The sequence below is a fragment of the Gorilla gorilla genome, chromosome X, assembly GCF_029281585.2.
Source record: "Gorilla gorilla gorilla isolate KB3781 chromosome X, NHGRI_mGorGor1-v2.1_pri, whole genome shotgun sequence".
NCBI lineage: Eukaryota > Metazoa > Chordata > Mammalia > Primates > Hominidae > Gorilla > Gorilla gorilla.
The window spans coordinates 40,190,279-40,206,703 of NC_073247.2; the positions used below are offsets into that span (position 1 = coordinate 40,190,279).

Here is a 16,425-nt window from a genome sequence, read left to right on the forward strand (position 1 = left end):
TCCTGGAGTGAGAATTTGCATCAAAATTGTAAATTCATTTTCCAAATGAAGATTACAGGTGTGATAATCTTTACTAATAACATACCCAAAGTTATAGTACACAAAGATATGATGATGGTTTTAGCACCTATAAAATTACTGTGGTCGATGGCTTTCTAGCACTTGAAATGCTTATATTTGCTAAGTTTAAAGCATGAACATACAGGATTTATACAAGTCAGGGTGTTAATATCTTTCTTTGATTCAAGCCTTTTGAATTAATGTCATATAAATGCAAGTAGTATTATAATTGCTGTTATTTTGAGATGGAAGGTTACAAATAGCATTGAAACAGTGCCACATATGAAGCAAATAGGTGTACTCAAATTTTATCATGCACTTCATGCATGCCATGGCATCCTTAATTACACTAGAACTTATTGCTACATTATGAATACATTTTTATTTATAAATTCTCATAAGTAGCCATGCTCATACTGATCTTTCAATAATTCATAGGAAGATGGATTTCTAAGGAGTTATATAAAACTATAAACATTTTGGGCCAAGAAGGGAGGGTTTTATGGTACCAGTTACTATAATGAACATAGTAAAAATGAAATTAATTGTATGGCTTTGCTTGACAATATAATGAAAAGAATTTTATGGTTGATTGTTGCCCATTGGGTTTCTTTTTATTGTCCTTGAATTTGTAATAAGTCAGATTGTTCTCTACCTCTTACTACACTGTTATACAAAATAGAATAATTGGTAAAGCTGTATTTAAAGCTTTACCTTCTCTTGAACAAAGTCACAAAGACTAACCACAGCAAATTAAAAATATGGAAATTTCTTATGCAAATTGGAAGTGACTATACATTCATTTGAAGAAATATGGGCATGTCTGTTACTAAAATGCTTCAAAAAATACTCTTAAATCCTTTATTGTCACTCAAAAAGGAGCATGAGGTCTCTTTAACCACTGACTAAACTAGTGGATTAGTTTAAGCAACTTTTATTTTGTTGTGTTTTATGATTTTGGTTCATAGTGTACAGATAAGTCGTTTACTAGTTAGAGAAATTCAACCTTAATCTTTGGATTTGTGAGCAACAGTTGATCTGAAGTAACTACCTTAATAGTATTGTTGCTACTTTGTTAGCATTGCTAGTAAGTAGGTGAATCAAAAAGGGTAAGTGAAAATAGGAAAGAATATTAAAGACAAAAAAGGCTTGAGATGAGGTGTCTAAAATATACGTTTTTTCCAAAATATGTATTTTGACTTTTCATTTTCTTAAGGATTTAATTTTTGCCCTTTCCATATTTGACAAAACTGCCTATTCAACAGGTTCAAAATATGATATAAATCCTAAGAGGGACTGAGTGAAGAGTCACGGGTTGGGAGTAAAGAGGGTGGCCTGCGCCCATGATGGGGAACTTATAACCTACTCTGTTGAAAACCTTCAACAGAATTTTACGGTCCAAGTATTCAGAGGTTTGCCTCCACTTGTTCCCAAATTGAGAGTTGACCTCAGAGGGATAACCAAACTCTTGTAAGAGTTACATTATAAGAAAAATCATCAGGAATTACACAAAGCTAAGCTTGTACATGTCTGGTGACCTAACTTGAGCATCCTAGTTAAGTTACACACGTATCCAATCAACCCTAGTAACTGTGTGTCCATAGATTCTCTAGTTTGCTCACAAATATATGTAATTCATTAATAATGAACTTTGATATAATCAGGAAGTGCATGGATTTGCTCTTCATCTTCAAATTCATTTTCTCTGCCATTTGCTAGCAGTGCCTACCTTTCCCATTTTCTATATTTCTATATTTTCTTGTGTCCTGTTCTTCTAATTCCTCCATCTTTTCAAACTGGAAAGGGTTTGATAGTGGTCATTTAAATTCTTTTATTGTAGAAAGAAAGCAAAAAGCACTAAAAGCAAAGTACTTAGGAAAAAATCATATAATGGAAACTAAATTCATATAAAATATGTAAATTGTCGGCTTTGAATTTGAATCAATACGTGGTCACAACCTGGCATTTCCATTTTAAGTGGCAACTGTATGTTATTTCTAAATGTAAAAAAAAAGAACACTGTCCATTTACATAACTTTCAGGCATCAGCAAATATGTGAATAGCACTTTTTTGGGCAAAAGGCCCAGAAATTTCACTGTACAGTTCTGAAAGTCAATCTGGGAGGTGAGCCTGAGTATTTTTTCAGGCTACTATAGTCAAGAGAATCAAAAGACAGACACAATTGTCTTGCTAAACCTGAGCCCTGAGGATGTCATTCAGAGATGTGGCCTGCCTGTTACGGCCGGGAGCCCACTTTCAGAACCTTCCAGGACAGAGAGCATATTCTATCGCTACCAGACTTTCAAAGAGTAGAAATCCACCCTACGCTTGACCTAATGGTACAAATTATGTTTTAAAACTCAGAATTCACTGAAAATTATCATTAATTACTTATCTAGATATGTGTATCACTTTATTTAAATGTCAGCGTTGGCTTTAAAATAATTATAAAGGTTAATGGTAGAAATTTTGGGGAAATAGAGAAAAGAATCTTTTTCTTACACTCTACATTATAAACACACTCTGCTCCTATTAAATACTCTCACAAAATATCCTTTTAATGGCCGATGTGAATGTCATATAATTTCATATATATTGCTGGAAATTTGAATTCTTCACATTTTTGTTATTATAAATAATGTGATGGTCTTTACCTATACACTTTCCCTCTGACTCTATAGTTATCTCAACAGAACAAATTCCTAAAAGTAAAAATACTGGGTAAAAAGAAATAATTTTGTTAAAGGTTCTTAGTACATATTTTCAGAATTCTTACCAGAGAAGTTGTATAAACTCCCACCAGAAGTATGTAATAAGTAGAAATACTACTTAATCTTTAACAAAATTAATAAAAGTATATCTTTATAACATAAAACTCTTAAAGATCTCTTTTCTTTGATATTAAAATCACCTCTCTCTCCTCTCTTTTACCTCTTTTTCTCTCTTCACTCATTAAGTACAAGTGGATGCTCTTTGAGTTTATCCGTATTTGAAAGATCTAGCCCATTTAGGTAAATGTCTACCCTTGAGAAAATATACAAACCTAATCGAATGTCTATAATCTCTATCCATTTTCTTCTCTTGCTCATCCTAATGCTCAGCTAGGACCTTCCTCCAGATTCTATGTTTCTTAATAAAGTACCCAGTAATTTTGTGATGTACTGTGGGCACATGGAATGTCAATAAATACTAATTGACAATAAGTTGTTCACAGCACAAAGGACACACACCTCTAAATTTTCCGCAAGAGAATATAATGTGTAGACTGAACCGTGTAAGCTGCCCAACCGTGCTCTTATTTTTCTTTACTAATTTATTCTCATTGTTAAGCTTGTTAAAAAGCAAGCACTTTTTGTATCTGAGTGGGTAATAAGGATTCACCAGATACTCACATCTGGAGGAAAATGGTTGAGGACATAAAGAAACTTCAAATTTTTAAACATAAACCTTAGTAAAAGGATACGCATTTTATCCAATATATGCAATTTTCTCCAGTTTAACTATAGGCTACTTAAAATAAAATGTCACACTAGAAATTAATTAGCACTCCTTGGCTTGTTCCACCATACTGTAGTTGCAGAATTTTAGATTTGTAATAGACCAAAGGAAAATGTCCATACATTTTATTATAGATCATAATTGACCACACCTTTTCTTAATAGTTACTACTCTGTGTTAGTAAACTTGGGAAATCTTTTTGTTTCCTCTCTAGGGTGAGAAAATACTTAATATAAATATCCTAGAAACAACATTATCTAGGTGTTGAATTTGATACCGAATTCTGAAAGTGTCATGTAATACTGTTGAGTCTAAACATTATTGTTTTGCTGAGTTGTACAAGTGATGTAAATATGACAGTTCCCAGAGATAGGAAAGTATCGGCCAGATTTTCTCATCTACATTTACGCTACTGTTTGTCATAAGCAAATGTAAGGCAATTGATTTGATTTTACTGGATCATAGAGCATATAAAGGACATATTTTCACCAACAAACTCAAATTAAAAAACCGTAAAACTTCCCTTTCTACTAGGAGAAAAACAATAATATCCCAAGTCCAAGCTTTTTATGGAAAATGTGGTTCTTTTTGCCCATTTAAGGAAGACATACCAATCAGCATATTTCGAGTGCCTGAAATAAACCTGTTAGACATAAATTAAAGCTTTTGGACAAATAGACATCGTAATTAAACCATGGAAAGACAAATAAAGACTGGTATTATGATTATTTAAACTATGGCATTCAATTCTACTCAATCCAAATTTATCATCCCAAGGTAAATGAAAGTGGTAACTCTTAACAGCTCTCTTAGTCTATCTTGCTTTTGAAACCAAAAAGCACCCTAAAAATTGTGACTGACCTAAAAAGGAATACTTGTCATACCAGTATTTCAGTTATTATCGTATATCGTTAAACAGATGATAAATCAATAAATGGAAACTGGTATTCATATTTTGAGGTCATTGTATGACTTAACTTACATGATTCTCTCAGATTCTCAAATTCGGTCACTTTTTGGTGACAGAGAGGAGAAATAGGTTTGGAAAAAAAATACAACTGCATGTTTGCTTTAAAAACTGCTATCTACGTAGAAGTTGAAATTCCTTTTTATGTTTTAAGTGGTCAGGGCCAGTCACGGTAGCTCACTCCTGGTATCCCAGCACTTTGGGAGGCTGAGGCAGGCAAATCCCTTGAGCTCAGGAGTTTGAGATCAGCCTGGTCAATATAGTGAGACCTCATCTCTACAAATATACAAAAATGAGCTTGGTGTGTTGGCATGCGCCTGTAGTCCCAGCTACTTGGGAGGCTGAGGTAGGAGGATCACTTGGGCCGAGGTGATTGAAGCTGCAGTGAGCCATGATTGTGCCACTGCGCTCCAGCCTCAGTGACAGAGCGAGACCTTGTCTCCAAAAATAAAAAAAAGTTTTAAGTGGTCAAGCCCTAGTTCTAGGACAGGTTTGCAATCCCATAAAAAAGATGGACATGAAGGTAAGAACAGTTCCTGTGGGCCAATGATATCCAAAAGTTTGGAAGTCAGTTAAAGCACTTTTTAAAAAAACTTTTATTTTAGGTTCAGGGGCACATTTGTAGGTTTGTTATATAAGTAAACTTGTGTCACAGGAGTTTGTTGTATAGATTATTTTGTGACCCAGCTGCTAGTACCCAATAGTTATTTTTTCTTCTCCTCTCCTCCCACCTTCCACCCTCAGGTAGGCCCCAGTGTCTGTTGTTCCTCTCTTTGTGTCCATGTGTTCTCATCATTTAGTTCCCACTTATAAGTGAGAACATGCAGTATTTGGTTTTCTGTTCCTGCATTAGTTTGCTAAAGATAATGGACTCCAGCTCCATCCATGTTCCTGCAAAGGACATGATCTCATTCTTTTTATGGCTGCATAGCATTCTGTAGTGTATATGTACCACTTTTTTAAAAAATCTAATCTGCTATTGATGGACATTTAGACTGATTCTATGTCTTTGTTCTTGTGAACAGTGCTGCAGTGAACATACGCATTCATGTGTCTTTATGATAGAAGGATTTATATTCCTTTGGGTATATATCCAGTAATGGGATTGCTGGGTCAAATGGTAGTTCTGTTTTTAGCTCTTTGTAAACAGACAACCTACAGAATGGGAGAAAGTATTTGCAAACTATGTATCTGACAAAGGTCTCATATCCAGCATCTATGAGGACTTTAAACAAATTTACAATGAAGCACTTGTTAAAGTCTTTAAAAACTGGGACAGAGACAAGTGAGTTTTCTTGTTCATTTACTTTCCAAAAGGGCCAGAAGGGAAAGAAGAAAAAAGAAAAGGCCCAAGAAAGAGTGCTGTCACAGACCAATGCAGAGAGTCCATTTAAGCTTCCAACTCCTGGTCTAGTCCCCACGCTGGACACTGACACATATTATGCAGATTACTCTTTCTACAGCACTAAGAGTACTATTTTATTTGTTATCAGTCAGTTAAGAAGCTATATAGGTATAAATCTTTGCAATTCTAAATGAAGAACTTTAGGAGGTGGAGGGGGTCTGGAAGTTATCAGGTCAAACCTTTTTCTTTCTTTTTTTTTCTTTTTTTGAGACAGAGTCTTGCTCTGTCTGCCCAGGCTGGAGTGCAATGGCGCCATCTCGGCTCACTGCAGCCTCCGCCTCCTGGGTTCAAGGGATTCTCCTGCCTCAGCCTCCCGAGTAGCTGGGATTACAGGCATCCGCCACCATGCCCAGCTAAATTTTGTATTTTTAGTAGAGACGGGGTTTCACCATGTTGGCCAGGCTGGTCTTGAACTCCTGATCTCGTGATCTACCCACCTTGGCCTCCCAAAGTGCTGGGATTACAGGCGTGAGCCACCACGCCCGGTTAAACCTTTTTCATTTATTGATGAGAAAATGGAGACTCAAAATGGCTACATGTTTTTTACATAAAAAATTTACAAAAGCTTGTTATTGCCATTATCATCATCCTCGTGATCATCATATTATCATTTTTAGTGTTTTTGTTGTTATAATTAAGAGGCAGTGTACAGTAGTGGCTCCCAGTTGAAATCTCAGCAGGCCTATGTGACAGTTTAGCTCCACCATTTACTTCTAGTGTGACCTTGAACAACCAGCTTTCAGTTTCCTAATCAATAAAAAAGGTACCAAGATAGTACTGCCTCTATGGAGGTAATGCGAGTATTTGATCGGATAATGCATGTAAAAATTAATACATTACTTGGCATATATTAAGTAGTCAATACATGTTTGCTGTTAGTATTTGAGACATTTGAATGCTGTAAAAGAGTACTGTATATAGAAGATTCTTGAAATGCATTTTGAATGTCAATGCTTATTTGCTCATGCTTATATTCTCACTACAGTATCATACTATGGCAGCAGATACAGGCTTCATTACAGGATAAATAAGATTTTAGAAAATTTATTTCCATCTCCCCTTTAAGGATTCAATATGCATACTAAATGTTTGTAATTCAATGAAACTTTTTAATTATAGAAATTATTGATTTTAGATTACTTAATTCATCAAGTCTAGCCAAATGCATATAGTAAGTACATAGTTATAACAGAAGAAAACTATCTCTATTCTTATTTAAAGAAAATGATGATTTAAAGGACACTATGCCACATGAATTTATAAATGACCATCAAGACAAAAATAAGAGTAAAAAAATTTCTCTTTTGTAAACAGAGGAAATTCAGGTATAATATTTTTAAAAACAAGAGACCTGGAAAATAATTTTACACCATTATGCCTGTCAAGTTCTTCATGAAGGTTTTGATGATAGTCATATCATTTTATACAAAAAAAATGCTGCTTTTCCCCTGACAAACACTGTTATCACAAAGCTTTCTAAGTCATTCTTAATGATTGAAGTTTACTAGCATATAAAAATATAGTGAGTATCGTATGTTAACAAGAACTACTCCTGAATTTGCAAAGTAAATGCCAATTTATCAGAAATAAACCTATCAAAGAACATTATGTTGTAGAATATTGAAAGAGGTTTTAGAATAAGAGTATGCACTACATGACTGATGTCCATTAAAATAGAAACTATAAAAAGACCCACATCATTTAAAGTTTGAATATAAAGAGATACATTCATCCATAAATTTCCTCTCAAATTTCAACTAAATAACTAAGGATTTCTAAATTATATACAGACTCTCCATGAAAAATAACTAGTGCTTCAATAAGATTATGAAAATAGGTTACCAGTATTTTATGCTTTCATGTTAAAACACTTAGCATTCCTGTCAAACCTTACTTTATCAACTTAGTATATTCCCACAGATTTGTGGGTAAATTGAATCATCATAATTTCAGAGAAGTGTTCCCTTCATTTTTGATTGATTTTCGATTAGCAGTGGCTTAACATGTCAGGTTTAAGAGGCTCTGTCCCCCATTCTCTTTTAAGCAGCTAATGATCAATGAAAGATTTATATGCATAAAGGAAATATGCTATTTAAAGAAACTCTGTGGTGAATAATTTTATATAAGAATCCTTTTGTAATTGAATGATCACCCCCATAAGTTTTCCCTGTGGTAATGCAGATTTTTACATTTTTGTAAGATGAGGTTCATCGATATGAAACTGCAAGTTGCATCTCTAACTGATCCAGAAAAAGGATCATCCACCCATTACCATGTGTGACTTCCCGTTGTTTATTAATGGAAACAAATGTCCTCATTGTGACTTTCTGCCTCCTCTGAGGAAATATTACATTTTACTCACCAGCTTCAGAATCAACAGTATTTGGTTTTAATCTAATTCTTTGAAAATATATTTTGTAGGGTACAATAGTTAAGTAACCAGAATATCTCATGTCCAATTATGACAAAATAGTTTATTTTCATAAGGGATATGCTTTGAACGCCATCCTACTACCTTATCTGCCTTGGTTTTGTTGAAATATACCCTAATAGGATAACTGCCCATGGTGTCACTTGTTTTTCTATAACTGTGATGAGAGTTCTTATTTCCAGGTTTAAAAGGAACATCTTGTATTTTGATTCTTCTAAAATTTGTATGACTCTCATTTTATCATTCTGGCAGTCACTTCTTTTTATCTTAATGTATTCATATATGTTTAATAATTTCTTTCTTTTAAATATAAAAGTATGTACAATGCCACTTGATTTGCAGCTTTATGAATGAGGCTATTACCAAAATGTACTTAAACATGTGCTCCGAAACATGCCAGATATTTACATGAGTCCAATACATAGAGTGTCCATAAGGCTTTAAAACCTAAGCCCCATAGCAAAACTTCATGAAGAGGCTTCCTTCCAATTCACCACACACAAGTTCAACACTACTTTTTTTTTGAGAAGGAGTCTCGCTGTGTCGCCCAGGCTGGATGCAGTGGCGTGATCTCGGCTCACCACAAGCTCCGCCTTCCGGGTTCACGCCATTCTCCTGCCTCAGCTTCCCGAGTAACTGGGACTACAGGTGCCCGCCACCACGCCTGGCTAATTTTGTGTGTGTGTGTGTTTTTAGTAGACACGGGGTCCCACCATGCTAGCCAAGATGGTCTCGATCTCCTGACCTCGTGATCTGCCCGCCTCAGCCTCCCAAAGTCCTGGGATTACAGGCGTGAGCCACCGTGCCCGGCCAACACTACTTTTTTAGAAATGCCAAGCATCTTTATGTAATTTTGTAATGAAAATTTATAAAATCTCATTATAACATATACTAATTGAATTATGAAAGGAAAACAATCTTGATTTAAAAATTTTTGTTTTCCAAAATTCATCTGTTTTAAAATAAGTCTTGGCTTCATGGTCTTGTGAGAAGGATACCTCCCACCGCTAGATCTGGTCTACAACAAGCATGACAGAAAGCCAGGAAGTTGCTTAAGAGTCCAAGAGAGTGAATAATTTTCTCTCCCTTCCACTTCTCCCCAGTGAGGCTACCGACTTTCTCACTCTCTGAGTTTTTGTTTCTAGTTTAGTAAAAGCAGAGTACCCACCTTGGACTTGCCTGTTGAAGAACTTTTATAGAATGGCGGCTCTTTGAGTAGGAAAAAAGCAAAGCAGAATGCATTGCTTTTCCGGAAAAATAAAATTGAGTGCATCCTGTCACATCAAGCCATCACTAGAAATAGGATACTTAACAATACAGCAGGTCCTAGGAAAATTTGAGATTATTACCACGAATATTCAGTAAGAAGCCATTACCATTATGTGAAATAGCTTAGGGAAAGTTCAGAAAACAAAATATTTTTTATTTTCTCTTCTTAAAAGAAAAAAATTTAATGTTTCCGATGAACATGTATTTCTGATGATGATCATGTCAATTATCTTGGCAACTTTAAGACTTCTTAATTAAATGATTAAAAGTTGTTACTACTTTCTGTAAATGTGCCTGTTTTTGACTGAAATATTTGGGGTGCAATTAGACTAGTTTTATGCACTCTGCTTATTGTATAGCCTATTTATAAGTAGTATGAATATTTCTTTCAGAATTACATATCACATACAATATTGATTAAAAGACTTAAACAAGATATTGTTCTTAGGCATAAATATAATTTGTTTTTTAAATCAGGTTCACCATATTCAACATGAATGTAGTTTGTAATGATTATTATTTTAAAAAAAACCCTGTCTCTATTTACCATAAATAATATGTTGTCACTCCAATGCTCTTTATTAGGACTTGCTACTAATTACAGAGTGGGAGTAAGGTTTTTATGTAATGGGAGCTAAATAAAATGAGTGCATCTTGTATTAGATGAATACATGAGATTTCAGCTTCAGGAGAAATTATGTGTCACAGAGAACATCGGTGACTATTATGAAAGACATGTTCAGTCAAGAGGGAATCGTACTGTTGACTATCAACAGGGCAGAAAGTACTGGATTGTATTTTCTTTCAGTCACTATGTGCATGACCTAAAATAGAGAACTGAGGCAATATATACATAATTTAGAAGGGAAATAATCCAGAAATTTTATTTTTGTCTCAAATAGATGGCTCTTTCAAGCAAAGGTTAATTTGGGGATTTTTTTTGAGGGGTCAACTTCCTATGTCTAAGCAATTTAAACTTGAAGAATCACAGGATTTAATACTTCATAGTTAGAGCTCTGGTCATAAGTGACAAATCACTTAAAAGACAGGAGTGGTGCTGGCCTTAAGAAGGATTGGAATAATGCTCGACTGGTCTCTGTCTTTCTTCTCTACTCTTTCTGCATGTCATCATTTTGTATAGGGGTGGAGAGTGGTGGGTCTGGGTGAGGAGAGGAGGGCATAGAGGGTGAAGGAATACGTTGCTCAGTTCTTCTAACCAGGAGGAAATGTGGGTTTGGAACTTTAGTGAGAACTTGAAGTTCCCTAAGGAGAAATCCTAATTGGCCTAGAATGAGATACAGATCTAAATTTTGGACGGATCACTATGGCATTAGAGGTGAGGGGCATTGGCTCAGTGGCTGTTGTGTGTCTCTCTCTCCTGTGATGAAGCCTGTATTTTTGTGGGAGTATGTAGATGTGGCAGTTGGTGGGTGGGTGGGGAGGCTGGTAATGGGGCTTTTAACAGACAAAGATAGGGGAAAAAGCAATGGTTATTATGGAGTCCATCTTTTCATATTCCATATTCAATATTTGTTTAACATCCCTGGTTAATCCATCTCATTAATTTAGCTGTCATCTTTATTATGCCTCTTCATTAACTTAGTGAGGGTAGAATGACCCATCCTGATTGATGCATTTGAATGCAGTCTCTCTTGGGCTGAAAACTCTTCCATTCCTCTTCTCCCAACTAATACTGACATCCTTTCCTGTGTATCTGTAGTGCATACGTCTCAACTCTAGACCTGCATTCATCTCTCTGCTGTCTCTAAGCCTGCATAGTATGTTCTCTTCCAGCCTTAAACCTAAACCAAATGGCAGATTCTTAGCTGTTAAATACATTTTTAGGAAAAAATTAATATGCTTTCTAGAGCTAGAGAATGGATTATAAAATCAACTTCACGTAATATGAATAAGTAAAGTGAGGCCAGATGTAATGCTATAAAGGAGAATGGAGACCATGCTGAAGTGGGGAAAACATTTTCTACCTATAAAATTTTAAATTTATTGTTAATACCATCTTGGCCAAATAAAACTTGTCTAGTGGGTAGTTTTAGTCCAGTGGCCTGAGTGTCTGATGTCTTGATTGGTAAATTGAGAGTTTATACTACGAAATACTGCTGCACTGTGGAGCCGGTAGGCTCTGGATTCAGAATGGCTATCACGAAATATGAATCTGTTCCATCATATTATAGATTGGAACATGATATAATATGATTTGTAATGTGTTTGGAGTAACTAATAAAATCTCTTACCCAAGAAGCAAGGAGTTTAGAGCAGCATAGTTAATTATGAAAGGAGAATCTCCCCATCAGGTGATACAAAAATCATAGAGTTAGAATGAAATGGGCAAATTCTCTTTAGCAATCTGGCCCCACAAAAAAGTAGTTATGTCTATTTTTTTATTACAGACTTGTTAAGTTAACAAAAGTAGAAATGTCTGTTAACTCTCCCAGCAGACATTTTCATTTACTCTTCTCTGCAAATTTCCACTGGATATATGTTTGTTCCTAAGGTCCTTTACTCAAGGCTAGGCATTACCTAATTTACTTGTGAAAATGTGCCAAGAAAAGGATCAGTGATTATTCTTGCTTCATTATTTAAAGCCTACATATAGTGACTTTCATGAATGTAATGCAGTCATCATTCCTATGTATTGTCATCAGAGTCAAGAGTTGGGACGACAGAGAGTAGAAATCCTATAACAGGCATTAGAATTTTTAGTAGATAATACCAAAAATTGAAGCAGAGTCAGTATGTCAGACTCTAAGTTTGGCTTGGTAAAAAATCCTCTTTGTAAATTAAAAAAAAAAATTACCAGACTGCCCGCTTAAAAATATTATGTGTTTCCAAATAGATGAGAAATGTTTGAGGTAATAAATATTCCAATTACTCTGATTTAATCATTACACATTATATGCATATATCAAAATATCACACATACCCCTATTAGTATGTACAATTATTGCGTATTAGTAACAAGGAAAAACATTTGATGCAAATATAATTCTTGTATATGTGTGGTCTTAATTGATATTCTTTTAACCAACCTTACTGAGATATTTATATTCAGTAAACTATATCGTGTTCAGGGTAAAAATTTTTATGTTATGTGTCTGCCTGTTATCTAGAAGATAAAGGCCACTTTCTTCACAGTCTGACCCCATTTTGTCTTTATAGTCTCATGCACTCTCCTCTTAAGCCCACACCACTGACCAGGCACCCTTGACCATACCATGGACCAACATAACTCTATCATTTGTACATGCTATGCCCACCACCTGAAATTTCCTCTCCTGCCTTTTTCCCTTGTGTCTATCTACTCAAATTTTAAGACCCACCTCAATGTCACCCCAATGAACTCTTCCCTGACTCTACTCCCACTAGGCAGAATTAAATACCATCTCTCAATTGCTAGCAAATCTCTTTTTCACACCTTTATTAGAACATTTCTCTCATCATTTTTGTACATATTTTTGTGTGTCTATTTCTCTTGTTGCATTTTGGACTCTTAAAGCATGTACTATAATGTTTTCATCTTTACATCCCTGATATGTAGGACAGTATCTGATGCACAGAAATAAATAATTCATTTAGCATTCACTCAGCTTTAATAGTCATAAATAAAAACCAACATACATATGTCACTCTTCTTTTGGTAGCTATATACTACAGAGTAATGGAGTAAACCACACTAAAACTGTTGGTTTTGATTTAATTGCCTGGTGTGATTGAAGATTCCCCTTCATGGATGAGAGAGACAGATAGAGAAAGGCCTAGGAGTCTGGCTAGGGAAGTCTAGCAATAAATCAAATCCCGATTAGACAGAGGAGGAAAGATCAGATGGATACTGAAGGTCACAACAGAGCAGTAGGTTGAGTTTGGATAAATAAATAGAGGTTGAAAGAACAGTTATATATCAGTTCAGCTAGAAGACTGGTCAAGGGTAGAGACTTTTCACTGGCATCTTGAGTTTCAGGCAGATCTCTAAATTTAGTAAAGTAGACTCCACAATCTTAGGGCCCTGAATGAGAAATTGGTTCGCTAGTTCCATTTATGACTTTATTACTGGGCACAAGGTCTGGTCAAATCCACATAGGTGGCTAGGTAGGTAGATAGGTAGATGAATAGATAGATATATAGCTTAACAAACAGATGACTGTCTACAAGGAGTTTATGTTATAATCTCGGTTAACCTCTGGATGTTCCTTGTTCCCCAAGACGCCAAGACTTCCTGTCTTTCCTCACAGTTTCAGTCATGAATGTCAGCTCTCGTTCTAATAAGCTTTTTAATCAAACAGTCGTGATCCAGTAGGTACAGCTTTCCTTGATTAGTGATCTTAATTTATCTTTGCTTTGAGAGTACCTTACATCTGCAAGACATTTAAGTATGTTGTCTCATTTCATCTTTTCAACAGCCTGTGATGTCTATTTTGCCTCCATTTTACAGATAGTGATCAAAGCTTATGTGTGGCACTTGTTGTGACACTTCTATACATTAGTGTATTGAATGTGGTTACCTTTTTTGCTCCTTTGTTGAGTTCTAATTGTGCACAACATGCAATACTCCCTTAAATCCATAACCTTCCTGTAATATTTAAAATGGTCTATTCTTACAGACTACTTGAGTTCTATTTTCTTCCACTATTAAGAGAGTCTATGTCTCATCAAGTAGAACATCTAGTAATAATTCCATTGAATATAAACTTGTCTTTGAAATGTTTCTGTATTATCCAGTTCAGGTTGCTAAAACAAAATGCCTTTATACTATTGCTTCCAAATCTTAACTATTGTAAACAGTGCCGCAACAAACATAGGAGTGTAGATATCTATTACAGCATAACTGGGTTATTATTGTTAATAACAACATTTTAAAATAACTTAAAGAGTGTAATTGGATTGTTTGTAACTCAAAGGATAAATGCTTGAGGGGATGGATACCCTGTTCTCCATGATGTGCATATTTCACAGTGCATGCCTGTATCAAAACATCTCATGTATCCTATAAATACATACACCTACTATGTACCCACAAAAATTTTAAAAAACTGAAAAATGCCTTATACTGATTGATTTATAAGCCACAGAAATTAATTTCTCACAGTTCTGGAGGATGAAAGTTCCAAGATCAAGGTGCCAGCAGATTTGGTGCCTGGCGAGGGTTCTCTGCTTTATGGATGATGCCTTCTAGCTGAGTCTTCCCATAGTGGAGGAAGCAAAGCAGCTCTCGAATGCCTCTTTTATAAGGGCATTAATCCCATTCACAAAAGCAAAGCCCTCATCACCTCCGAAAGGCTTCTAATACCTTCGTCACCTTCTAATACCATCAGCTTGGTGATTAGGTTTCAATATGTGAATTGGGTGGGGGGATGAAAATATTCAGATTACAGCAGTTTCTCAGGTTTTTGGTTTTGGGTTTTGTTTTTTTGTTTTTCCTATTCAGTTGCATGTCTCTTGAATCTGCTTCTGTTCATCTTTGCCTCCTATTTTCTCATTCCCATTTTTTTTGTACTTCTGCTCTTTCAAGTACATTTTAAGAGACACTTTTCTTCTTTCACTGATCTTCGAGCATGAAGTTCTTTTCAAGGCACTTAGGAAAATGGAAGTACTTAGGACATTCATGAACAGAATGTCTTGAGAGCTGCAAAAGTTAACGTGAGAAAAGCTGATAGAAAAGTCGCCTAGTTCATCAGAGTTTTACTCTTTAAAAAGCAGCAAGTTATAATCCCTTCTTAAATAGCAAGCAAAAGCAAGTGGTCTCATTTCACTTCTTGAAATAGACAAAGTGAAACTAATAATTGACTTGTCAATTTACTACGACTATTAATTCCCTGCACACAAAGTTGGACTTCGTTAATTTAGGATTCACGTTTTCTTTCTGAATATAATTATCTGACTATATACAGAAAGGTAGTTTGAAGCCAGCTAGTTATTGTTTGAGCATTTAAAGTTAAAAACTATGTAGACATTAGTAAATATCCATTTAGAAAACCTGTAACAACTGGATCAAAATTAATCTTAACTGAGAAGTTAAATTTGACTTATGATATTTTTATGACATTTACAGTGCATCTTGCTCATGGCTTGTAAATATATGTTAACTTTAAAGAACTTGCCAGGAGTGGTGGCTCACGCCTGTAATGCCAGCACTTTGGGAGGCCGAGGTGGGCAGATCACCTGAGGTCAGGAGTTTGAGAGCAGCCTGGCCAACATGGTGAAACCCCATCTTGACTAAAAATACAAAAATTAGGCACGCATGATGGCGGGCACCTGTAATCCCAGCTACTCAGGAGGCTGAGACAGGACAATCACTTGATACCGGGATGCAGAGGCTGCAGTGAGCCGAGATCGTGCCACTCCACTCCAGCCTGGGTGACAGAGCAAGCCTCCATCTCAAAAAATAAATAAATCATGAACTTGGTAAGGTTTATGTAGAAATAGAAGTGCTTTTATTATGTAAATGTATGCTGTATTAACCTAGGAACATAATTTGCAATTTTTCCTAAAGGCTGACATTTACCAGGTGTGAGGTTTCATAAACACTAGTATCAGAAAAACATTTCCAGTTGTGAAAATGATTATAAGAACAGAAGTATTGGCCAGGCGCGGTGGCTCACACCTGTAATCCCAGCACTTTGGGAGGCCGAGGTGGGTGGATCATGAGGTCAGGAGTTCGAGACCGGCCTGGCCAACATAGTGAAACCCCGTCTCTACTAAAAATACAAAAAGTAGTCAGGCATGGTGGTGGGTGCCTGTAATCCCAGCTACTCAGGAGGCTGAGGCAGGAGAATCACTTG

At 35.7% G+C, this 16,425-nt stretch overlaps 1 protein-coding gene across 1 annotated transcript in view; it reads left to right on the forward strand.

Annotated features, from left to right (window-relative positions):
• The window catches only part of IL1RAPL1 (interleukin 1 receptor accessory protein like 1), a 1,375,176-nt gene that overhangs the window by 1,084,004 nt on the left and 274,747 nt on the right, over positions 1 to 16,425 (forward strand). The gene's annotated exons all lie outside the window — the stretch shown is intronic.